Raw genomic sequence first — 25,439 nt, forward strand, 5'->3', positions numbered from 1 at the left:
CTGTAGGCTGAGGGACCCTGATGGGAGATCACGCTGGGTTCTCTCAGGCACAGGAGGGAGTGCACCCAGCCAAGTTGTGGTGCAAGCAGCAGAAAGCCTCGCGCTCAGGGACCACAGTCTGGAGGCCCCATCAGACTCTGACATGAGTGGTCACTGTTGGTGACCAGCCTAGGAACATGGGCTTAGGCCATGTGACCGTCCAATTCCACCAGTTGCTACTTAAGGTCTTAAGATCTTTTGCTCTTCTTGAGTGCTTTTAACCAGACTCCAAGTTAATGCTAGTCCTCAATCACATGGCACTTTCATATTGGGGTATGACTTTCCAGTGGGTCACTTCTGGTGGCTCCCTCCCCCTTCTGTTTATCCTCCAATATCAGTCCCAGCATTCCCACTCCACTTTACCACTCCACTGATGTCTTCTGCCCCCATAGAGATCCAGAAGTGTATAATCTTACATTTCAGGCTGATTTCATGGGTGTTCAGAGTGTTCTGGTAGATATTCAGCTCACTATAGGGGACCAATTGAAATAGGATCCCTACTTCTCTGCCATCTTGCCCCTCCCTCCATCAGGTTTATCAATTTTCTATCTTTTGAAAGAACCAACTCTTGGCTTCATTGATCTTTTCTATTGTTTTATTTTTTAGTCTCCATTTCATTTATTTCATTTCTGAGTTCTATTATTTCCTTTCTTCTACTCACCTTAGACTTTGTTTCTGCTCCTTTTTTTTTCTAGTTTCACTGGGTATAACTTTAGACTGAAATTATTTGTGTCTCAAGGTAGGCCTGTATCACTATATATTCTCTCTTAGAATTGCTTTTAATGTTGTCCCAAATATTTGGACCATTAGGTTTTCATTTCTATTTATCTCCATGTATTTTTTTTCCTCTTTTAAATTTTTTTTTCCAATTTATTTATTTTCAGAAAAACAGTATTCATTATTTTTTCACCGCACCCAGTGCTCCATGCAAGCTGTGCCCTCTATAATATCCACCACCTGGTACCCCACCCTCCTACCCCCCCCGCCACTTCAAACCCCTCAGACTGTTTTTCAGAGTCCATAGTATCTCATGGTTAACCTCCCCTTCCAATTTACCCAAATTCCCTACTACTCTCTAACGCCCCTTGTCCTCCAAGCTATTGGTTATGCTCCACAAATGAGTGAAACCATATAATAATTGACTCTTTCTGCTTGACTGATTTCACTCAGCATAATCTCTTCCAGTCCCGTCCATGTTGCTACAAAAGTTGGATATTCGTCCTTTCTGATGGAGGCATAATACTCCATAGTGTATATGGACCACATCTTCCTTATCCATTCATCCGTTGAAGGGCATCTTGGTTCTTTCCATAGTTTGGCGACTGTGGCCATTGCTGCTATAAGCATTGGGTTACAGATGGCCCTTCTTTTCACGACATCTGTATCTTTGGGGTAAATACCCAGGAGTGCAATTGCAGGGTCGTAGGGAAGCTCTATTTTTAATTTCTTGAGGAATCTCCACACTGTTCTCCAAAGAGGCTGCACCAACTTGCATTCCCACCAACAGTGTAAGAGGGTTCCCCTTTCTCCACATCCTCTCCAACACATGTTGTTTCCTGTTTTGTTAATTTTGGCCATTCTAACTGGTGTAAGGTGATATCTCAATGTGGTTTTAATTTGAATCTCCCTGAGGGCTAATGATGATGAGCATTTTTTCATGTGTCTGATAGCCATTTGTATTTCTTGATTGGAGAAGTGTCTGTTCATATCTTCTGCCCATTTTTTGATGTGTTTGTCTGTTTCATGTGGGTTGAGTTTGAGGAGTTCATTATAGATTCTGGATATCAACCTTTTGTCTGTACTGTCATTTGCAAATATCTTCTCCCATTCCGTGGGTTGCCTCTTTGTTTTTTTGACTGTTTCCTTTGCTGTGCAGAAGCTTTTGATTTTGATGAAGTCCCAGAAGTTTATTTTCGCTTTTGTTTCCTTTGCCTTTGGAGACGTATCTTGAAAGAAGTTGCTGTGGCTGATATCAAAGAGATTACTGCCTATGTTCTCCTCTAAGATTCTGATAGATTCCTGTCTCACATTGAGGTCTTTTATCCATTTTGAGTTGATCTTTGTGTACGGTGTAAGAGAATGGTCGAGTTTCATTCTTCTACATATAGCTGTCCAGTTTTCCCAGCACCATTTATTGAAGAGACTGTCTTTTTTCCACTGTATATTTTTTCCTGTTTTGTCGAAGATTAATTGACCATAGAGTTGAGGGTCCATATCTGGGCTCTCTACTCTGTTCCACTGGTCTATGTGTCTGTTTTTATGCCAGTACCATGCTGTCTTGGTGATCACAGCTTTGTAATAAAGCTTGAAATCAGGTAAGGTGATGCCGCCAGCTTTATTTTTGTTTTTCAACATTTCCTTAGCGATTCGGGGTCTCTTCTGATTCCATACAAATTTTAGGATTATTTGCTCCAGCTCTTTGAAGAATGCCGGTGGAATTTGATCGGAATGGCATTAAAAGTATAGATTGCTCTAGGCAGTATAGACATTTTAACAATGTTTATTCTTCCGATCCAAGAGCATGGAATGGTCTTCCATCTTTTTGTGTCTTCTTCAATTTCTTTCATGAGTGTTCTATAGTTCCTCAAGTATAGATCCTTTACCTCTTTAGTTAGGTTTATTCCCAGGTATCTTATGGTTCTTGGTGCTATAGTAAATGGAATCGATTCTCTAATTTCCCTTTCTGTATTTTCATTGTTAGTGTATAAGAAAGCCACTGATTTCTGCACATTGACTTTGTATCCTGCCACGCTGCTGAATTGCTGTATGAGTTCTAGTAGTTTGGGGGTGGAGTCTTTTGGGTTTTCCATATAAAGAATCATGTCATCTGTGAAGAGAGAGCGTTTGACTTCTTCATTACCAATTTGGATACCTTTTATTTCTCTCTGTTGTCTGATTGCTGTTGCTAGGACTTCTAATACTATGTTGAACAAGAGTGGTGAAAGTGGGCATCCTTGTCTTGTTCCTGATCTCAACAGGAAGGCTGCAAGCTTTTTCCCATTGAGGATGATATTTGCTGTGGGTCTTTCATAGATAGATTTGATGAGGTTCAGGAATGTTCCCTCTATCCCTATACTTTGAAGCGTTTTAATCAGGAACGGATGTTGGATTTTGTCAAATGCTTTTTCTGCATCAATTGAGAGGACCATGTGGTTCTTCTCTCTTCTCATATTAATTTGTTGTATCACATTGATTGATTTGCGAATGTTGAACCATCCTTGTAGCCCAGGGATGAATCCCACCTGGTCATGGTGGATAATCTTTTTAATGTGCTGTTGGATCCTGTTGGCTAGGATCTTGTTGAGAATCTTAGCATCCATATTCATCAGTGATATTGGTCTGAAATTCTCCTATTTGGTATGGTCCTTGCCTGGTTTGGGGATCAGGGTAATGCTGGCTTCATAGAAAGAGTCTGGAAGTTTTCCTTCTGCTTCAATTTTTTGAAACAGCTTCAGGAGAATAGGTGTTATTTCTTCTTGGAAGGTTTGGTAGAATTCCCCAGGGAATCCGTCAGGTTCTGGACTCTTGTTTTTTGGGAGATTTTTGATCACTGCTTCAATCTCGTTATTAGATATCGGTTTATTCAGGTTGTCGATTTCTTCCTGGTTCAATGTTGGTAGTTTATATTTTTCCAGGAATGCATCCATTTCATCTAGGTTGCTAAGCTTATTGGCATATAACTGTTCGTAATAACTTCTGATGATTGTTTCTACTTCCTTGGTGTTAGTTGTGATCTCTCCCTTTTCATTCATAATTTTATGAATTTGGGCTTTCTCTCTTTTCTTTTGGATTAGTGTAGCCAGTGGCTTATCGATCTTATTGATTCTTTCAAAAAACCAGCTTCTAGTTTCATTAATACGTTCTACTGTATCTCTGGTTTCTCCCTCATTGATCTCAGCTCTAATCTTGATGATTTCCCTTCTTATGTGTGGAGTTGGTTTGATTTGTTGTTGATCCTCCAGTTCTTTAAGGTGTAGAGACAGCTGGTGTGTTCTGGATTTTTCAATTTTTTTGAGCAAGGCTTGGATGGCTATATATTTTCCCCTTAGGACCGCCTTTGCTGTATCCCATAGGTTTTGGACCGAAGTGTCTTCATTCTCATTGGTTTCCATGAATTGTTTCAGTTCTTCTTTGATCTCCTGGTTGATCCAAGCATTCTTAAGCAAGGTGGTCTTTAGCTTCCAGGTGTTTGAGTTCCTTTGGAACTTTTCTTGTGATTGAGCTCCAGTTTCAAAGCATTGTGATCTGAGAATATGCAGGGAGTAATCTCAGTCTTTTGGTATCGGCTGAGTCCTGATTTGTGACCCAGTATGTGGTCTATTCTGGAGAAGGTTCCGTGTGCACTTGAGAAGAATGAGTATTCTGCTGTTTTAGGGTGGAGTGTTCTGTATATATCTATGAGGTCCATCTGGTCCAATGTGTCATTCAATGCTCTTGTTTCTTTATTGATTTTCTGCTTCGATGATCTGTCTAATTCTGAAAGAGGCGTGTTAAGATCACCTACGATTAGTGTATTCATATCAATATGACTCTTTATCTTGATTAACAGTTTTCTTAAGTAATTGGCTGCTCCCATATTGGGAGCATAGATAGTTACAATTGTTAGATCATCTTGGTGGATAGTCCCTTTAAGGATTATGTAGTGTCCTTCTGTATCTCTGACTACAGTCTTTAGTTTGAATTCTAATTTATATGATATGAGAATCGCTACCCCAGCCTTCTTTTGAGTCCCATTGGCATGAAAGATGCTTCTCCACCTCTTCACTTTCAGTCTGCGTGTATCTTTAGGTTCAAAATGGGTCTCTTGTAGACAGCATATGGATGGGTCCTGTCGTTTTTTCCAATCTGCAACCCTGTGCCGTTTTATGGGTGCATTTAGGCCATTCACATTGAGAGTGATTATTGATAGATACGTTTTTATTGACATCGAGTTACCTTTGAAGTCTTTCTTTCTGTAGACTGTCTCTATATTTCTGTTCAATGCTATTCTTGGGATTTTTCCTCTTTTATAGCACCCCCCTTAATATTTCCTGCAGTATCGGCTTGGTGGTTGCATAGTCTTTTAAGCCTTGCCGGTCTTGGAAACTCTTTATCTCTCCATCCATTTTGAATGTCAGTCTTGCTGGATAAAGTATTGTTGGCTGCATGTTCTTCTCATTTAGTGCCCTGAATATATCTTGCCAGCCTCTTCTGGCTTGCCAGGTCTCTGTGGACAGGTCTGACGTTATTCTGATGGGCTTCCCTCTGTAAATAAGGAGCCTCTTTGCCCTGGCAGATTTCAAGAGATTATACCTACAATTATAATTTCTCAATTTGACTATCAGGTGTCGTGATGTTTTTTTGGAGTGTATAATCTTGGGTGGAGACCGTTCAGCCTCTAGTACATGAACGCTGGTTTCATTCGCGAGATTCGGAAGGTTTTCATGAAGGACTTGTTCCACGACATCTTCTAGACTTCTTTCTTTCTCCTCCCCTTCAGGAATTCCAATAATTCTGACGTTGGAACACTTCATGGCATCACTTATTTCCCTAATTCTGCTTTCGTGGGATCTAAGCTGTTTGTTCCAGGCTTCCTCCTGATCCTTTCTCTCTATCTGTTTGTCTTCCAGATCACTAATTCTATCTTCTGTCTCAGTTACCCTAGCTTTGAGAGAGTTTAGATTGGATTGGAACTCATTGAGAGCATTGTGGACCTCCTCCCTGGTAGCTTTAAGCTCCGCCCTAACATTGTGAACATCCTGTCTGGTCGCTTTCAGTTCGGCCCTAATCAATTCTGTTTGGTCATCCATGGCTTTCTCCAACCTAGCTATTGCCTGGATAATTGTTAGCCTGAATTCTCTTTCCGACATATTGTCTATGTTGATAGCCGTTAGCTCTATTGCAGAAGGTCCATCCTCTGTATTTTTCTTCTGTTGGGCATTCCTCCTCCTAGACATTTTGGTGGGAGAAGACTGAACAGATGTAGCTGGATGAATCAACTCTGGTGCAGTCAAGGTGCACCCTGGAACACTTCCTGATCTCCGTCTCAGAGAGAAGCCTCAGTCTGGGTGCAGAAGCTGAATAAATTCCCCCTTGGACGCTGGCAGTGCAGGTTCCAAGTTAAAGACCCTGGGGGCGCAGGATCTTTTGCTTATCCCCAAAGCCAAGGTAGTGGCGGCTGTCTGGGAGCTCCCAACCGCCAGAAAGGTTCCAAGCAGCGATCGCACACTGAGATTTTGCCGCCGGCCGGGGCTGGGAGTGCCCGGCTTGCACGCACCTCTTTTCAGAGGCGGCTGTGGGTCGGGCGCGTGTCTGGGGCACTGAGAACGGGGCGCTGGTCCGTAAGCCGCAGGCTGGGCTTTTGCATGCCTCTGTCCGGGGAAGAGTTTCGCGCACGCGCGGCTTAGACTTTAAAACAATGGCCCGGGTCAAGAAGCGCCCCCGGGCCTTAGAAACCCAGGAGAGCTGGAGCGACGTGCGCAGGCATCTCAAGTTTTGTGGTAGGGCTAGTGCGAGTTCTGCAGACCGGCGCAGCTCCCATCCCCTCACAGGAGCTGGAACCCCTGCGCTCTGGGGCGCGCTGGCAGCTTAGGGACCAGGAGCTGGTTTCACCGCCGCACTCTCTCTGCCTCCGCGCCGGGGAGTCCGTCTGGGACCGGGGACTTAAGCCCCTGTCCCTAGCTGCCCTGATTCCCACAATTTCCCCCCGAGATCCTTTGCTCTTTTGGAGTGCTTTCAACCAGTCTCCAAGTTAATGCTGGTCCCCAGACGCAGGGCACTCTCGCTCGTATCGGGGTATTACTTTTGCACCGGTCGCCTCTGGTGGCTCCCTCCCCCTTTTGTTTATCTTCCGATATCAGTCCGCTGTTCCCATTCCGCTTTACCTGCTCACTGGCATCTTCTGCCCCTGTAGAGATCCAGACGTGTATAATTCTGATCTCAGGCTGATTTCATGGGTGATCAGAGTTCTTTGGTAGGTAATCAGCTCACTTTGGGGTACCAGCTGAAAAGACGCCTCTTCCTAGTATCCCGCCATCTTGTCCCCCCCTCTTTTAAAATTTTTTAAATTTACTTTTTATTTTACTTTTTATATATTGTTTTATTTTTATTTTCTTACATCTCCATTTTTATTTTTTGTTATTTGAATTCCAGATAGTTAAGATACAGTGTAATATTAGCTTCAGCTATAAAATATAATGTACCATTCAACCCCTGGTGCTCATCACAGCATGTGCACTCCTTAATTCCCATCACCTATTTTACACATCCCCTAACTCACCTCCCCTGTAGTAATTATTGGTTTGTTCTCTATAGTTAATATTCTGGTTCTTAGTTTGCCTCCATCTCTCTTTTCCCCTCTTTGCTTGTTTGTTTTGATTCTTAAATTTCACATATGAATTAAATCATATGGTATTTGTCTTTCTCTGACTTATTTTACTTAGCATATTACTTTCTAACTCCATCCATGTTGTTCCATGCTTATGGGTTAGAAGAGCAAATACTGTTAATACGTCTATACTGCCCAATACAATCTACATGTTTAAAGCAATCCCTTCAAAATATCAACAGTATTTTTCACAGATCTAGAACAAATGATGCTAAAGCTTGTGTGGAACCCTAAAAGATCCCAAATAGCCAAAGCAACCTAGAGAGAAGAAAAAAAGTAAAGATGGAGGCATCACAATTCCAGTCATTAAGTTATATTAGAAAGCTGTACTAATAAAAACAGTGTGGTACTGGCACAAAAATAGACACACAGATCAATGGAACAGAATAGAAAACCCAGAAATGAACCCATAGCTATATGGTCAGTTAATCTTATTTTCTCTTTGGTTTCTTTGTTGATCCTCTGGTTGTTTAGTAGCAGGCTGTTTAGCCTCCATATCCTCCTCTCCAGTTTTGTGTCTGTGTCATTGAATTCTATTTTTATGTCCTTGGAACATGATTGGAAGTGATGCATTATATTATTTCAATAGTTTTAAATTTATTGACACTTGTTTTGTGGCCTAACATGAGATCCTGGATAATGTTCCATGAGCACTTTAAAAAGAATGCATATTCTGTTGTTATTTGAATAAAATGTTCTACATATTTCTGCTAAGTTCCTGTGACTAATGTGTCATTCTAAGAGACTGTTTCCTTATTGATTTTCTACCTGGATGACTTATCCATTGATGTATCTGGATACTCAAGTCCCCACTATTCTTGTACACAAATTTCTCCCTTTATGTCTGTTATGTAAATAGGGGTGACAATGTTGGGTGCAGAGATATTTTCAATCATCATATTCTTTTGTAAGATGGGCTCCTTTATCATAATTTTTTGGCTTTTTTTTCAATTTATTTATTTTCAGAAAAACAGTATTCATTATTTTTTCACCACACCCAGTGCTACATGCAAGCCATGCCCTCTAAAATACACACCACCTGGTACCCCAACCTCCCACCCCCCCACCACTTCAAACCCCTCAGATTGTTTTCCAGAGTCCATAGTCTCTCATGGTTCACCTCCCCTTCCAATTTACCCAAATTCCCTTCACCTCTCTAACGCCCCTTGTCCTCCATGCTATTTGTTATGCTCCACAAATAAGTGAAACCATAGGATAATTGACTCTCTCTGCTTGACTTATTTCACTCAGCATAATCTCTTCCAGTCGCGTCCATGTTGCTACAAAAGTTGGGTATTCGTCCTTTCTGATGGAGGCATAATACTCCATAGTGTATATGGACCACATCTTCCTTACCCATTCATCCGTTGAAGGGCATCTTGGTTCTTCCCATAGTTTGGCGACCGTGCCCATTGCTGCTATAAACATTGGGGTACAGATGGCCCTTCTTTTCATGACATCTGTATCTTTGGGGTAAATACCCAGGAGTGCAATTGCAGGGTCATAGGGAAGCTCTATTTTTAATTTCTTGAGGAATCTCCACACTGTTCTCCAAAGAGGCTGCACCAACTTGCATTCCCACCAACAGTGGAAGAGGGTTCCCTTTTCTACACATCCTCTCCAACACATGTTGTTTCCTGTTTTGTTAATTTTGGCCATTCTAACTGGTGTAAGGTGATATCTCAATGTGGTTTTAATTTGAATCTCCTTGAGGGCTAATGATGATGAACATTTTTTCATGTGTCTGATAGCCATTTGTATGTCTTGATTGGAGAAGTGTCTGTTCATATCTTCTGCCCATTTTTTGATGTGTTTGCCTGTTTCGTGTGGGTTGAGTTTGAGGAGTTCATTATAGATCCTAGATATCAACCTTTTGTCTGTACTGTCATTTGCAAATATCTTCTCCTATTCCGTGGGTTGCCTCTTTGTTTTTTTGACTGTTTCCTTTGCTGTGCAGAAGCTTTTGATTTTGATGAAGTCCCAGAAGTTTATTTTCGCTTTTGTTTCCTTTGCCTTTGGAGACATATCTTGAAAGAAGTTGCTGTGGCTGATATCAAAGAGATTACTGCCTATGTTCTTCTCTAGGATTCTGATGGATTCCAGACCCACAGCCAATATCATCCTCAATGGGAAAAAGCTTGCAGCCTTCCCATTGAGATCAGGAACAAGACAAGGATGCCCACTTTCACCACTCTTGTTCAACATAGTATTAGAAGTCCTAGCAACAGCAATCAGACAACAGAGAGAAATAAAAGGTATCCAAATTGGTAATGAAGAAGTCAAACTCTCTCTCTTCGCAGATGACATGATTCTTTATATGGAAAACCCAAAAGACTCCACCCCCAAACTACTAGAACTCATACAGCAATTCAGCAGCGTGGCAGGATACAAAGTCAATGTGCAGAAATCAGTGGCTTTCTTATACACTAACAATGAAAATACAGAAAGGGAAATTAGAGAATCGATTCCATTTACTATAGCACCAAGAACCATAAGATACCTTGGAATAAACCTAACCAAAGAGGTAAAGGATCTGTACTTGAGGAACTACAGAACACTCATGAAAGAAATTGAAGAAGACACAAAAAGATGGAAGACCATTCCATGCTCTTGGATCGGAAGAATAAACATTGTTAAAATGTCTATACTGCCTAGAGCAATGTATACTTTTAATGCCATTCCAATCAAAATTCCACCGGCATTCTTCAAAGAGCTGGAGCAAAATCCTAAAATTTGTATGGAATCAGAAGAGACCCCGAATTGCTAAGGAAATGTTGAAAAACAAAAATAAAGCTGGCAGCATCACCTTACCTGATTTGCTTTATTACAAAGCTGTGATCACCAAGACAGCATGGTACTGGCATAAAAACAGACACATCGACCAGTGGAACAGAGTAGAGAGCCCAGATATGGACCCTCAACTCTATGGTCAATTAATCTTCGACAAAACAGGAAAAAATATACAGTGGAAAAAAGACAGTCTCTTCAATAAATGGTGCTGGGAAAACTGGACAGCTATATGTAGAAGAATGAAACTCGACCATTCTCTTACACCGCACACAGAGATAAACTCAAAATGGATAAAAGACCTCAACGTGAGACAAGAATTTTTTGGCTTTTTTGACAGTCTTTTTTCTTAAGTTTATGTGATTTCACTCATATGTGGAATTAAGAAGCAAAATAAATGAACATAAGGGAAAAAAGAGAGAGGCAAACCATAAAATAGGCTCTTAACTATAGAGAACAAACTGAGGGTTGCTGGAGGCAGGTGAGTGGTGGAAAGGGTTAAATAGGTGATGGGTATTAAGGAGGGCACTGGTTTTAAAGTTCATAGGATGTGGTAGGTAAGTGATCAATTACTAAACTCTATACCTGAAACTAATATTAAACTGTATGTTTAATATGTTCAAAGTAACCAGAATTTAAATGAAACTTAAAACTAAAAATAAATATTTTGTTTAATATAAGTATGGCTTTTTAACTATTTCATTCACATGGAGTGTTTTTTTTTCCTATCCCTTCACTTTCAGTCTGAATGTATGTGTAAGTGTGAAGTGAGTTTCTTGTATGCAACATACAGATGGGTCTTCCTTTTTTTTTAATTTTTTAATTTTTTGTAAACATATATTTTTATCCCCAGGGGTACAGGTCTGTGAATCGCCAGGTTTACACACTTCACAGCACTCACCAAAGTACATACCCTCCCCAATGTCCATAACCCCACCCCCCTTCTCCCAACCCCCCTCCCCCCAGCAACCCTCAGTTTGTTTTGTGAGATTAAGAGTCACTTGTGGTTTGTCTCCCTCCCAATCCCATCTTGTTTCATTTATTCTTCTCCTACCCCTTTAACCCCCCATGTTGCATCACCACTTCCTCATATCAGGGAGATCATATGATAGTTGTCTTTCTCCGCTTGACTTATTTCACTGAGCATGATACGCTCTAGTTCCATCCACGTTGTCGCAAATGGCAAGATTTCATTTCTTTTGATGGCTGCATAATATTCCATTGTGTGTATATATCACATCTTCTTTATCCATTCATCTATTGATGGACATCTAGGTTCTTTCCATAGTTTTGCTATAGTGGACATTGCTGCTATAAACATTCGGGTGCACGTGCCCCTTTGGATCACTACGTTTGTATCTTTAGGGTAAATACCCAGCAGTGCAATTGCTGGGTCATAGGGCAGTTCTATTTTCAACATTTTGAGGAATTGGTCTTCCTTTTTAACCATTCTACCATGCTGTGTCTTTTGATTAGAGCTTTTAGACCATTTACATTTAAAGTAATTGTTGATAAGTATGTGCTTACTGCCATTTTGATATTTTCTGGGTGTTTTTGTAATTCTTCTCTATTCCTTTCTACTTCTCTTGCTATATTTCCTTATGATTGATGACTTTCTTTAATATTATATTTGGCTTTCTTTCTCTTTATTTTTTGTGTATCTGAGTTCTGACTTTGTGGTTACCATGAGGTTCATATATAGGACCTTAAGTATATAGCTGTCTATATTAAGTTGATGGCACTTAAGTTCAAACATTCTTTAAAAACTTTTTCACCCACTCCATATTTGATGTATATGTTGTCACATTTTCATCTTTTTATTCATAATTTTCTTCTAATTATGGGCTTTTCTTTTTCACTTAAAGAAGTCTTTTTAACATTTCTCATAATACCAATTTAGTCATTAGGAATTCCTTTAATGTTGTTTTTTGGGAAACTCTTTATACTTTTTTTTTAAATTCTGAAATTATTAAATTGTCAGGTAGAGTATTCTTTGTTGTAGGTTTTTTTGTCCTTTCAGCTCAAATATATCATGCTATTCCCTTCTGGTCTGAATAATCTCTGCCAAAAAAATGAACTAATAGCTTTATTCAGTTTTTCTCACACATAACTTTGTACATCTCTCTTGCTGCTTTTAAAATTCACTCCTCCTCTTTTTTTTGTAATTTTATTTTTTTTTCAGTGTTACAAGATTCATTCTTTATACACCACATCCAGTACTTCATGCAATACATGCCCTCCTTCATACCACCACCAGGCTCCAAACCCCCCACCTCCCTCCCCTCTAAAATCTTCAGTTTGTTTCTCAGAGTCCATAGTCCCTCATGGTTTGTCTCCCCTTCCGATTTCTCCCAAGTCACTTATCCTCTCCATCTCTCAATGTCTTCTGTGTCATTACTTATGTTCCATAAGTAAGTAAAACCATATGATAATTGACTCTCTCTGTTGAATTATTACTTATCTTTAACCTTTGATGCTTTAATTATTATGTGTTATGGTGTTGAACCTCCTTGAATTCATCTTGTTTGGAACTCTCTGTGCTTCCAAAACCTGTATGCCTGTTTCCTTCTCCAAGTTAGGGAAGTTTTCAGCTATTATTTCTTCAAGTATGTTTTCTGCCCCTCCCTGTCTCTCTTTTTTTCTGGGATTCCCTAATATGTAAATGTGTGTTTGCTTGATGCCATCAAAAAGATTTCTTAACTTATCCTCTTTTTATTTTTTTTCCCTTGGGATATTTTGCTGGCTCAGTCAGAAGGCCATGCCTCTCTTGATTTTTAAGTCATGAGTTCAAGCCCCACTTTGGTTGTAGAGATTACTTAAATGAATAAATCAATTAAAATTTTTAAATAAACAAATAAAATTCCTTTTTGTTTATTGCAGTTCAACTTGGGTGTTTTTATTATCTTGTTTTCCAGATCACTGATTTGTTCTTCTGCATCCACTAATATACTGTTGGTTCATTGTCATATATTTTTTCATTCACTTATTGTATTCTTCAACTTTGACTCTTTTTAATGTTTTCTCTTTTTATTCAAGTTCCTTCTGAATCTTATTCTTCTCCACAGTCTAGTGATCATCTTTATGATAATTACTTTCAACTCTTCATTTAATTCTTTTTCTGAAGTTTTGCCTTGGGTTGTATTTAGAGCACATCCCTGTCTCTCCATTTTACATGACTTTCTGTGTTTGTTTATATGAATTACATGGAATGGCTACTTCTCCTAAACTTGAAGGAATGGTCTTGGGTCGTGGAGGAATGGTCATGCCCCCTGTAGACTGTGTGCCTGCTGACTTGGCTGGCTGGCTAGAGCTGTGTCTGATGTGGGCTGGAGGTCCCAGAACAGTGTAATGGGGCTGCCATAGTGGAATGACCAGAGATGAAATGGGCATGGACTGGGCTCTCTGCACAGAAGGTGTCCTAGAAGGACAGCTAAAGCTGAAGTAGTAGCAAACTGCATGTTCCTGGAGCTCTCCATGCAGAAGGCTTTCTGGCAGGGCAGCTATAGCCAAAGTAAGTATAGGTCTGGGTGGTCCCAGAGCTTTCTGTGCAGAGGGTGCTCTGGGAAAACAGCTGAAGCTGAAACAGGTGCAATTCAAGGTTTTCAAGAGCTCTTGGTACACAGGGAACCCTGAGAGGACAGCTGTAGCTAAAGTAGGTGCAAGCTGTGGTGTTGTGGTGTCCATGGCTGCTCAGTGCTAGGGGCACCCTGCTTGGGTGACTGGATCCAAGGTCAGCATGGGCCAGGGTATCCCAGGGTACTCCATGCAGGGTCACCCTGGTGAGGTGGCTGGAACCAAAGCAGATATGAACCAGGAGGTTCCAGAGTATTCTGTGTTGGGAGTGCCCCAGTAAACTGTCCTGAGCAAAAATAGTGTTGGCCTGGAGTGTTCTGGGATGCTTTGTGCCTGTATCACCTCAGCAAGTTGGCTGAAGCTGTAGTGAGCACTGACCAAGGATGTGCCAGTGTGAATCACCCTGGAGTCACCCTGATGGTATGGCTGGAGTTGGTGTGAGCTAGGGTTCCAGGGCTCACTGAGGTGGCAGGTCAGTATAGTAGCTAGAACCTACAGTGGACGACAAATATGAACTGTGTCACTTGTCAACCGCTCTATCCTAGAGGGAGTTCTAGAAACTTCCCTGTTTTTTGGTGGAGTTCTAGGACTGGATCTTTTATATAGTAGTCTTTTTTTTAAAACCATAGCTTCTTTTTTCTGTGTGCCAGGGTAGACAAATCTACTCATAGTCCCTCAGTACAATCCCTCCCTTCTATCCCCTCAGTTTGCCATGCTGGGGATGGGATGTTCCCTTCTTTACCATCTCTCTCTTGCCATTCTCTATGTGGTCTATTTTTTGTTGCACAGAAGCTGGTCAGTGAGCCCTGTTATTTTTCAGGAAGAATTTCTCTGCACATAGATGTAGATTTGGTGTGTCCATGGTGAATTCAGAGTTTTTCTAAATTACCATCTTGAACCAGACTCCTATTTACTGTGGTATTTACCTATTGTAGGATATCTTGGTTGTACCCAATTTGGGGGTAATATAAATGAAGTTACTATAAACTGTGCTCAAATTTGTATAAACATGAATTTGCATTTATCTGGGATAAATACCCAGAAGTACATTTGCTGGGTCATATGATAGCTGCATGTTCGGTGCTTTTATTTTTTTTAAACAAACTGCTAACTTTTTTTTTTATCATTTCTGTGTCATTTTATATTTCCACAGGCAATGTATGACTGACTCAGCTTCTACATTTCCCTGCTAGCGTTTGTCGTTATCACTGTTTTTCTTTTTTTTTTTTTTTCTTTATCATGGCTTTTCAGTAAGATGTGTGGTGATATCTTGTCATTTTAACTTGCATTTCCTTTATGTTTAATGAAGTGGAACATCTTGTCATGCATTTAGTTGCCATCCACATATCCTTTTCAGCAAAATGATCATATATTTTGCCTGTTTTCTAAATGGAGTTTTGGGGGTCTTTTTTTGTTGTTGCTAATTCTGAGGCTTTTAGAAAAGATATATACTAAATACTAGACCTTTGTCAGTTAAGTTCTTTGTAAGTTTTTCCTTCCAGTCGGTAGTTTTCTTTTCATCCTCATCACAAGAGTCCTTTACAAGCTGAAGTTTTCCATTTTGATTACTATTTGAATGTTAATCCAACCATATTTTGGTTATACCTAATTTTTTGTGATGTATTATCCTTTTTTTTTTCAAGATGTTGGGTTCAATTTGACAATATTAGAGACTTTTCATTTATCCTAATGAGTGATATTGGTATGTACTTTGCTTTTAGCATTTTTGCTAAGTTTGTTACCAGAGTAATGCTGGCTTTGTAAAATGAATTAGGATGTGTTCTTTGCTCTATTTCCTCATAAAATTTGGGTATCTTTAGCATTAATTTTCACCATATATTGATTGAATTCACCAATGAACTCTGTGAAAAATATTGTGGGATGTATAAGGATTCCTTAGCAGAGAGTGTTCATGGTTTTCATCAGATTTTTCAGAGGAGTTCTTCTGTGTTCTCTAAATTGTTAAAATCTACTCATTTATGGATTTATACACATAAATGACTGATTCTGGCATATGGTTTTGGCTTGTTTATCTTGTGGAATTGGGAGAAATAGGCTTTGATAAAAGAATTTTTATAAGTGGTGATGTTCACATAGACTTCTAATTAAGTGTTTTTAAAGGTCTTTTGATAATTTTATCTAGCAAGTAATAATACATTTTCACTCTAGAGTATTTTGAAAATTCCTAAAACAAATTTTCTGGAGGCCTCCTCCAGGTTTGTGGAAGTTAAGGTCAAAGCTTTTGACCTTATGCTTCAAAACTTTTCCTCTTTCCTTGAAAATGTGTGTTCTGTTACCTTTCAAGGGAAGCTGAGGAAGAAAAAAAATCCTATTATGAGAAAAAACAAACTGATGTTGGAGGTGATATGCTGTTGGCGGGGTTCTCTCTGACAGCAGAGTAGTGATGATCATGAATTTGTTACAGTAATGAAGTTGAGGGCCTTTCTCTAGAATCCGGAAACACCTTCTGTCTTAATGCTTCTCCTGAATCATTGTTCATCTCCCTCACATATGAGGTGTTGGCATATAGAGAGAGCTGAAGGCTGAGTAGACAGATGTTATTTCTTTTTTAACTCTTCATGGTATAGTCCCACTCAGGATAAGAACTGACATCTGTGGGGGGAAAAACTGAAACACTGTACATTGATGATAGTTTTATTCCATGAATGACTTGGGAACAGGCAGTACTGCTTCTATGGTGGAGGTATAGTGTCACAGGGCTAAGAAGAGTAGTAGCTCCCTATAGTGAATTCCCCACTCCCACCAACCCTGACAACCCCCATCCCACCTGAAGGTGCTGCCTGTTTTAAACAGATGTTACAAATATGATGATAGAAAAACAAGCAAGCATGCCAGCATTATAAAATGACCAAGAGAATAACAGTAAAAAATGAGAGGAAAGTGGCTGCAGATGAATATTTATATCCATGGTTCTTTGTTTGTAGTATGCATGGTCTCAAATTGTGAAATTTCCTATGAAAGAAAGCAGAGGATCAGCTGGACCTGGGAGAACCTTGAAGTTAGAAAACCTAGGGATTCTCCTGGTTTATCAGAAAGGAGAGACAGTTCAGAAGGGAAAAAATCAAGAGAGTTAGAGTTTGGGACATTGTTGTCATCCAAAGCACCTTGTAAAACAATCCAGAGTTTTCCTGAATGGGGTCTTTCAAGATTCACCAGGAGTAGCAGTTTGGCTTGGCAAGCCACTGTCTTCAGATTGGTTCTGCATATCAATTAATACAGCAAAGAACACAGGCTCCTCATCTGGATCACTGACAGCTTGTAGAAAGATAGGAAATATCCTCACTCTAATAGTCCCTACCAGCCATATCATTTCTCTCTTTAACTCAGACCTGGGGAAGACCCCAAGCTCTTTGCTTCAGTGAAGTTACAATGTGTACACAAGGCCAGCTCTAGGGTTGAAGTCGGTGATAGGAAATAAAATAGAGACACCTATCCACTCCTTCCTTCCACCATCAGATTCTTGAGCTATGATACCCCTTTTGCATCCCCCACCCTTGTTTGAGAATGAGTTATTTTTATTTGGAAATCATCCTCAGAAAACACAATCTGGCCAGCAGGTGCATCAGTTGAGTTTAAATATCCTAAATAATGTAATTGTTTCACTTAATAGCTTCATTTTACTTCTTTACTCCTAGTAGGAAAAGTCCTCATGCCATTTCTATTGGCACAGATCCTAATCTGAAAAGCAAATAGAAAGGTCAGTTTCTTTTTCTTTATTAAAATAGAAAACACCTTTTGTGACAATTGTGGGATCTGTCCCAGCAAATTGAATAATTCTATGATAAAATAATAGTTAGTGTTCATCCAGGACTCTTCAAATGATCTCAGATGCTACTGCCAAATGAAGGCAGTCTTTCTTATATTTTTCCTTCATTTGTTAACAAATGTTTACTGAGTGCTTACTATGTGGCAGTCTATCATTGTGAGAGCCAAAATTCTGTTTTCTGTTGTTGACTAAATTTAAATGTCTGAGGTAACTGAGAGGATTGAAGATTTCTCCCATGCTTATTCAACTTACATTATTAATTGCCTATTGTTTCCATTTTTCCATATATTTTTTCCACTTCATTTGTAATGTGTTGCATACAACATACCTCCTCTGTCTAAATGCTTCTCTACACATGTCTTGTCTGGTTCAGCTGACTCATTTAAGGTATCTCCTGGATCATGACTGCTCTGGCAGTGCTGATCTTGGCCTATCCAGCTATCCTTCTCTCTGTTCCATTCCTTTCTGTTCACACAGTGACTCTCTACAATTTTGGAACATTGTTAGCCAAATTCCAAGGTTTATCTTGTATTTAAACACTGGCATGCCACTTTTCTCTGATAGGACAAATTAAAGGAGAAAATGGAGAACTAATCTGTTCAAGTCTTTCTCTTACCCACTGTGTAAGTACACAACGATAAAATTCAGGTCACATAATATGAAATTTTAAAATTTCCACAAATTAAAAAACTAAAACATTATGCCCTAAGTTAAAAAATAAAGAGCTCAGCTTAATCATTGTGCTTCTCTCTCCCCTTCTTTTAACCTGTACTTGTATACCTTTGAGGTCCATGATTCGTGTGATTGTCCTCTCCCTCCAGCTCCTGAAACATAAGACACTGATTAAGTCTTTTCCTTTAACTCCATGTACTTTGTTTGTCTCTCAATTTTTACTTCCTCTTTTATATTTGAGCTCCAGGAAGTCAAGAAAATGAGGAAGCACAAAGTACAATAATGAGTCTCTTTGACAGAACATTACTACCAAAGTCAAGAAATAAGAGTTCCCAGGGTGTGGCCAATCTAATAGCTCCTTAGACAAAATTATCAGGACAGGAAACAACAAGTGTTGGAGAGGATGTGGAGAAAGGGGAACCCTCTTACACTGTTGGTGGGAATGCGAGTTGGCACAGCCACTTTGAAAAACAGTGTGGAGATTTCTTAAGAAATTAAAACTAGAGCTACCCTATGACCCTGCAATTACACTACTGGGTATTACCCCAAAGATACAGATGTAGTAAAAAGAAAGGCCATATGTACTACAATGTTCAGAGCAGCAATGGCTACAATTACCAAACTATGGAAGGAACCAAGATGTCCTTCAACAGACAAATGGATAAAGAATATATGGGCCATATATATGTTATGGAGTATTATGCTCCATCAGAAAGGATGAATACCCAACTTTTGTATCAACACGGATGGGACTGGAAGAAATTGTGCTGAGTGAAATAAGTCAAGCAGAGAGAGTCAATTATCATATGGTTTCACTTACTTGTGGAGCATAAGGAGTAACATCGAGGACATTAAGAGAAGGAATGGAAAAGTGAATTGGGAGAAATCAGAGGGGAAGGCAAAACATGAGAGACTGTGGACTCTGAGAAACAAACTGAGAGTTTTGAAAGGGAGGGAGTGGAGGAGTGGGGGAGTCTGATAGTGGGTATTAAGGAGGGCATGTATTGCATGGAGCACTGGGTGTGGTGCATAAACAATGAATCTTGGAATGCTGAAAAAATAAAACAAAATTTTAAAAAATGAATGAAAAAAAGAAAAGCTTGCAGAAAAAGATCTTCAAAAGTGAATAGTGACAAACATCTAAACAAAAATTAATACCAATCCTTTTGAAAATCTTCCAAAATACTATATGATTCCAGCATTACTCTAATACCCAAAGCAGAAAAAGACACTATGGGAAAATAAATCTACAGACAAATATCACTTTTGAACTTTTTTTTCAAAGATCTTTGGAAAACAAACAAACAAAACCCTCCAAGTAGAATTTACCAGCACATTAAAAGGATGATATACCATGACCAAATGGGACTTATCTTGGAATTCAAGATTTATTCAACATAATAAAAATCAATATAGCATACCAAATAAATGGAAGGAAGGGAAAATTGATTATCTAAATTGATGCAGAGAAAATATTTGATAAAATTTGATGTTCTTGTTGATAGTGCTGTTATAAACATTGGAGAGCATTTACCCCTTATCATCCTTATTTTTGTATCCTTTGGGTAACGACCTAGTAGTGCAATTGCTGGGTAATAGGGTATTTCTATTTTTAAATTTTTGAAGAAATTCCGTGTTGTTCTCCAGAGTGTCTGCACCAGCTTTCATTCCTACCAACACTGTAAGAGAGTTTCTCTTTCTCCACATCCTTGCCAACCTCTATAGTTGCCAGTGTTGTTAATTTTAGCCATTCTGATAGGTTTGAGGTAATATCACACTGTGGTTTTGATTTGTACTACCTGATGCTGAGTGATGTTGAGCACCTTTTCATGTGTCTATTAACAATCCATCTATCTTCTTTGGAAAAATATCTGATTATGTCCTCTACCCTTTTCTTAATGGGATTATTTGTTTTCTGGGTGTTGAGTTTGATAAGTACTTTATAAATTTTGGATAATACCCCTTTATCATATATGTCATTGCAAGTATCTTCTCCCATACCATAGCCAAAAATGGAGAGAGCCCAAATGCCCATCAACTGATGAGTGAATAAAGAAGACATGAATATAAATATAAATATATGTGTGTCTGATGAAATATTATTCTGCAGTCTAAAAGAATGAAATGTTGCCATTCACAATGGCATGGATGGAGCTAAGTGAAATAAGTCAAACAGAGAAATACAAATACCATATGATTTCACTCACATTCATTTATACATGGAACTTAGGAAACAAATCTGATGGACATAGTGGAAGGGGGATAAAAAGAGAGAGGTGAGCAAACCATAAGAGACTCTTAACAATAATGAATAAACTGAGGGTTGATGGAAGGAGGTGGGTGGGGGATGGGCTAAATGGTTGATAGGTATTAAGAAGGGAAATTGTTATGATGAACACTAGATATGATATGTAAGTGATGAATCACTAAATTCTACTCCTGAAACCAATATTATGCTATATATTAAGTAACTGGAATTTAAATAAAAATGTAGATTAAAAAACTCAACAATATTTTGTGATAAAAAATATTCAACAAACCAGGACTAGAAAGAAACTCTTCAATGTGATAAAAACCATATAAGAAAAGCTCATGTATAACATCTTACAAATTGGTAAAGCTTTTTCTCCAAGATTAGAAATAAGAACAGAATGCTGTTTTTAGCATTTCTAGTCAACATAGTTTTGCAAGACCTAACCAGGACAATTAAGCAAGAAAAAGAAATAAAGGCATACATTTGGAAAGGTAGATATAACATTAATTCTGTCATACATGACATGAACATATATGTAGGAAAAACTAAAGAATCTACAAAAAGTTCATTAGTACTAATAAATTCACCAAATTTCCAGAATACAAAAGTTAGTTTCATTTCTGCATATTAATAAAGAATAATATGAAATGGTAATTAAAATTGATTCCAGTAAAAATATGCAAATTATTTAATCAAAAACATAAATTGTTTTGGGAAGGTGAGATTGGAAATATAAAGTTTAAGGGTGCATTCAAAGTTAAGTTGTTATCAACTTAAAATTGACTGTTATAAATATAGCATGTTTGATATAATCCTCATGGTAAGCACAAAGCATAATCCTATAGTAGATACACAAAAGATAAAGAGAATCAAAGCATACCACTACAGATAAAAATCAAGTCAAAAAAAGAGAGACCAAGAGAAGAAAAAAAGAACAAAGAATTACAAAACAGCCAGAAAACCATGAGCAAAATATCAATAGTAAGTTCATACCTGTCAATAATTACTTCAAATATCACTTCAAATATCACAAAACTAGGTTCTCTAATCTAAACCCAGATTCATTCAGTGGCTGAATGAATTAAAAGAAAAAAAAGACAAGAACAAACTTTATGCTTCTTATAAAAGAATCATTTCAGGTTTAAGGGCATGCACACACTAAAGGGAAGGAATAATATTCTAAGAAAATGCAAAACAAAAGAAATCAGGGATAACTTTACTTATATCATAGAAAATAGATTGTAAGACTTAAATAAGAGTCTAAAAAGAAGTCACATATAGTGATAAATGGACCAATCTAACAAGAAGTCATACATGTAAATATCTGCACACATAAAACATTAACACCTAAATATATAAAACAAACATAAACAGACATAATAAGAGAAATAGAAGTCCATACAATAATTGTAAGGATTTTAATACTCCACTTTTAACAGTGGATAGATCAGACAGAAAATGAATTTCAGAACACTGGGCTTAAATGATACATTAGACCAAATGGACTTAACAGATATTTACAGAGCATTCCAACCAACAGCACCAGAATAAACATTCTTATCAAGCGTGTATGGAACATCCTCAGGGTACATTGTATGTCCAACTACACTGTATATCTTAGGAAATCTTAAAAGATTAAAATCATATCAAGCATTTTTGATACAATGGTATAAAACTAGAAAAGAGTTATAGGACAAAAACTGGAAAATTCACAAATATGTGGAGACAAAGCCACATGCTGGTGAACAATCAATAGGTCAAAGAAGAAATCAAAAGAGAAATAAAAAAAATCTTGATACAAATGAAAATGGAAATACAGCATACCCAAACTGACGGGATTCAGCAAAAGTGTCTAAGAGGGAACCTTATAGGAATTAAGATGCCAAGTGAAATAAGTTAATCAGAGAAAGACAATTATCATACGGTTTCACTAATATATGGAACATAAGGGATAGTGCAGAGAACTATAGAGGAAAAGAGGGAAAATGGAAAGGAAGAAATCAGAGACAGAGATAAACCGTCTAAGACTCTTGACTCCAGGAAACAAACTGAAGGTTGCAGAAGGGGAGGTGGGTGGGGGATGGGGTAACTGGTTAATGGGCATTAAGGAGGGCACATGATGTAATGAGCACTGGGTGTTATATGTGAATAATAAACCATTGAACATTATATCAAAAACTAATGATGTACTATACATTAGCTAATTGAATTTAAGTGAAAAAATAATAAAATAAAATTTAAAAATAATAAAAAAAGAAAAACAAGGAAATAAGGAGGATCTCAAATAAAAAAACTTAATATTAAACATCAAGAAACTATGAAAAGAAGAACAAAGCCCAAAGTTCACAAAATTAAGGAAATATCAAATATAAGAGTGGATACAAATAATATAGACATTAAATGACAATAGAAGAGATCAATAAACAAAGGGTTTTTTTAAAAAGATTTTAAAAATTGATAAGCATTTAGCTTGGCTCACCAAGAAAAGAGAGGGTTTGAATAAACAAACATTTTTATTTAAATTAAATTAAAGAAGTAAAATTTTGAATGAAAAAGGAGACAATAACAATTGTTAGCACAGAAATAAAAAGGATCACAAGAGACCATCATGAACTATTATAAACCAACAAATTGGATAGTCTAGACAAAATGGCTAAATTCCTCAAAACATACAACCTACCAAGATGGAGCCATGTAGAATAGAAAATCTGAACAGGCCAATTTCTAGTAAAGAGAATAAATCAATAATCAAATACCTACCAACAATGAAAAGTCCAGGACCAGGTTGCTTCACTGATGAATTATACCATGCATTTCAATACAAAATGATTCCAATCCTTCCATAACTCTCTTTAAAAAACAGAAGAGGAGGGGCGCCTGGGTGGCTCAGTGGCTTAAGCCTCTGCCTTCAGCTCAGGTCATGATCTCAGGGTCCTGGGATCGAGCCCCACATCGGGCTCTCTGCTCAGCGGGAAGCCTGCTTCCCCCTCTCTCTCTGCCTGCCTCTCTGCCTACTTGTGATCTCTCTCTATCAAATAAATAAATAAATAATCTATTAAAAAATCATTTAAAAAAAAAACAGAAGAGGAGGGAATACTTCAAAATGCATTTTATGAGGTAAAGAGGATCCTGACACCAAAACCAGACAAGGACACTGCAAGAAGAGGAAATTATATGCCAATATTCTTGATGAATATAGATACAAAATCCCTCAACAAAATATTTGGAAACCAAACTTATTAATACACAAAACATGATACACCATGAAAAAGAAGGGTTAATACTAGGCATACAAGGATGGTTCGACATCTACAAATCATTTTTTTAAATTTTTATTCATAGCACTCACCACAGCACATACCCTCTATGATGTCCATCACCCAGCTACCCTAAGCCTCCCCAACTGCCCTCAAGCAACCCTCAGTTTGTTTCCTGAGAGTAAGAGTCTCTTATGGTTTGTCTCCCTCCCAGTCCCATCTTGTTTCATTTTTCCCTTCCTTTTACTCATTAATCCCAGGCCTGCCTCTCAAATTCCTCATATCAAAGAGATCATATGATAATTATCTTTCTCTGATTGATGTATTTCTCTTAGCATAATACACTCTAGTTCCATCCACATCATTACAAATGGCAAGATTTTGAGGTTTTGATGGCTGCATATTATTCCATTGTGTATATATAGCACATCTTCTTTATTCATTCTTCTGTTGATGGACATCTAGGTTCTTTCCGTAGTTTGGCTATTTTGGACATTGCTGCTTTCAACATTCAGATACACATGCCCCTTTGGATCACTACATTTGTATCTTAGGGTAAATACCCAGTAGTGCGATTGCTGGCTCATAGAGTAGCTTTATTTTCAACCTTTTGAGGAACTTCCATACTGTTTCCAGAGTGGCTTCACCAGCTTGCATTCTCACCAAAAATGTAGGAGGGTTCCCCTTTCTCACATCCTTGCCAACACCTGTCGTTTCTTGACTTGTTAATTTTATCCATTCTGATAGGTGTGAAGTGGTATCTCACTGTGGTTTTGATTTGTATTTCCCTGATACCAAGTAATGTTGAGCACTTTTTCATGTGTCTGTTGGCCATTTGGATGTCTTCTTTGCAGAAATGTCTGTTCATGTCTTCTGCCCATTTCTTTTTTTTTTAAAGATTTTATTTATTTATTTGACAGAGAGAGATCACAAGTAGGCAGAGAGGCGGGTAGAGAGAGAAGGAGGAGGAAGCAGGCTCCCTGCTGAGCAGAGAGCCCGATGCGGGACTCGATCCCAGGACCCCGAGATCATGACCTGAGCCGAAGGCAGCGGCTTAACCCATTTCTTGATTGGATTATTTGTTCTTCGGGTGTTGAGCTTGATAAGTTCTTTATAGATTTTGGATACTAGCCCTTTATCTTATATGTCATTTACAAATATATTTTCCCATTCTGTCATTTCTATTTTGGTTTTGTTTAATGTTCCCTTTGCTGTGCAAAAGCTTTTGATCTCGATGAAGTCCCAATAGTTCATTTTTGCCCTTGCTTCCCTTGCCTTTGGTGATGTTTCTAGGAAGAAGTTGCTGTGGCTCAGGTCAAAGAGGTTTCTGCCTCTGTTCTCCTCAAGTATTTTGATGGATTCTTGTCTCACACTGAGGTCTTTCACCCATTTTGAGTCTATTATTTTGTATAGTGTAAGGAAATGGTCCAGTTTCATTTTTCTGCATATGGCTGTCCAATTTCCCCAACACCATTTGTTGAAGAGGCTGTCTTTTTTCCATTGGACATTCTTTCTTGCTTTGTCAAAGGTTAGTTGACCATAGAGTTGAGGGTCCATTTCTGGGCTCTCTATTCTGTTCCATTGATTGATGTGTCTCTTTTTGTGCCAGTACCATACTGTCTTGATGATTACAGCTTTGTGATGGAGCTTGAAGTATGGAATTGTGATGCCTCCAACTTTTGTTTTCTTTTTCAACACTTCTCT

The sequence above is a fragment of the Neovison vison genome, chromosome X (assembly GCF_020171115.1).
Source record: "Neovison vison isolate M4711 chromosome X, ASM_NN_V1, whole genome shotgun sequence".
Classification (NCBI taxonomy): Eukaryota; Metazoa; Chordata; class Mammalia; order Carnivora; family Mustelidae; genus Neogale; species Neogale vison.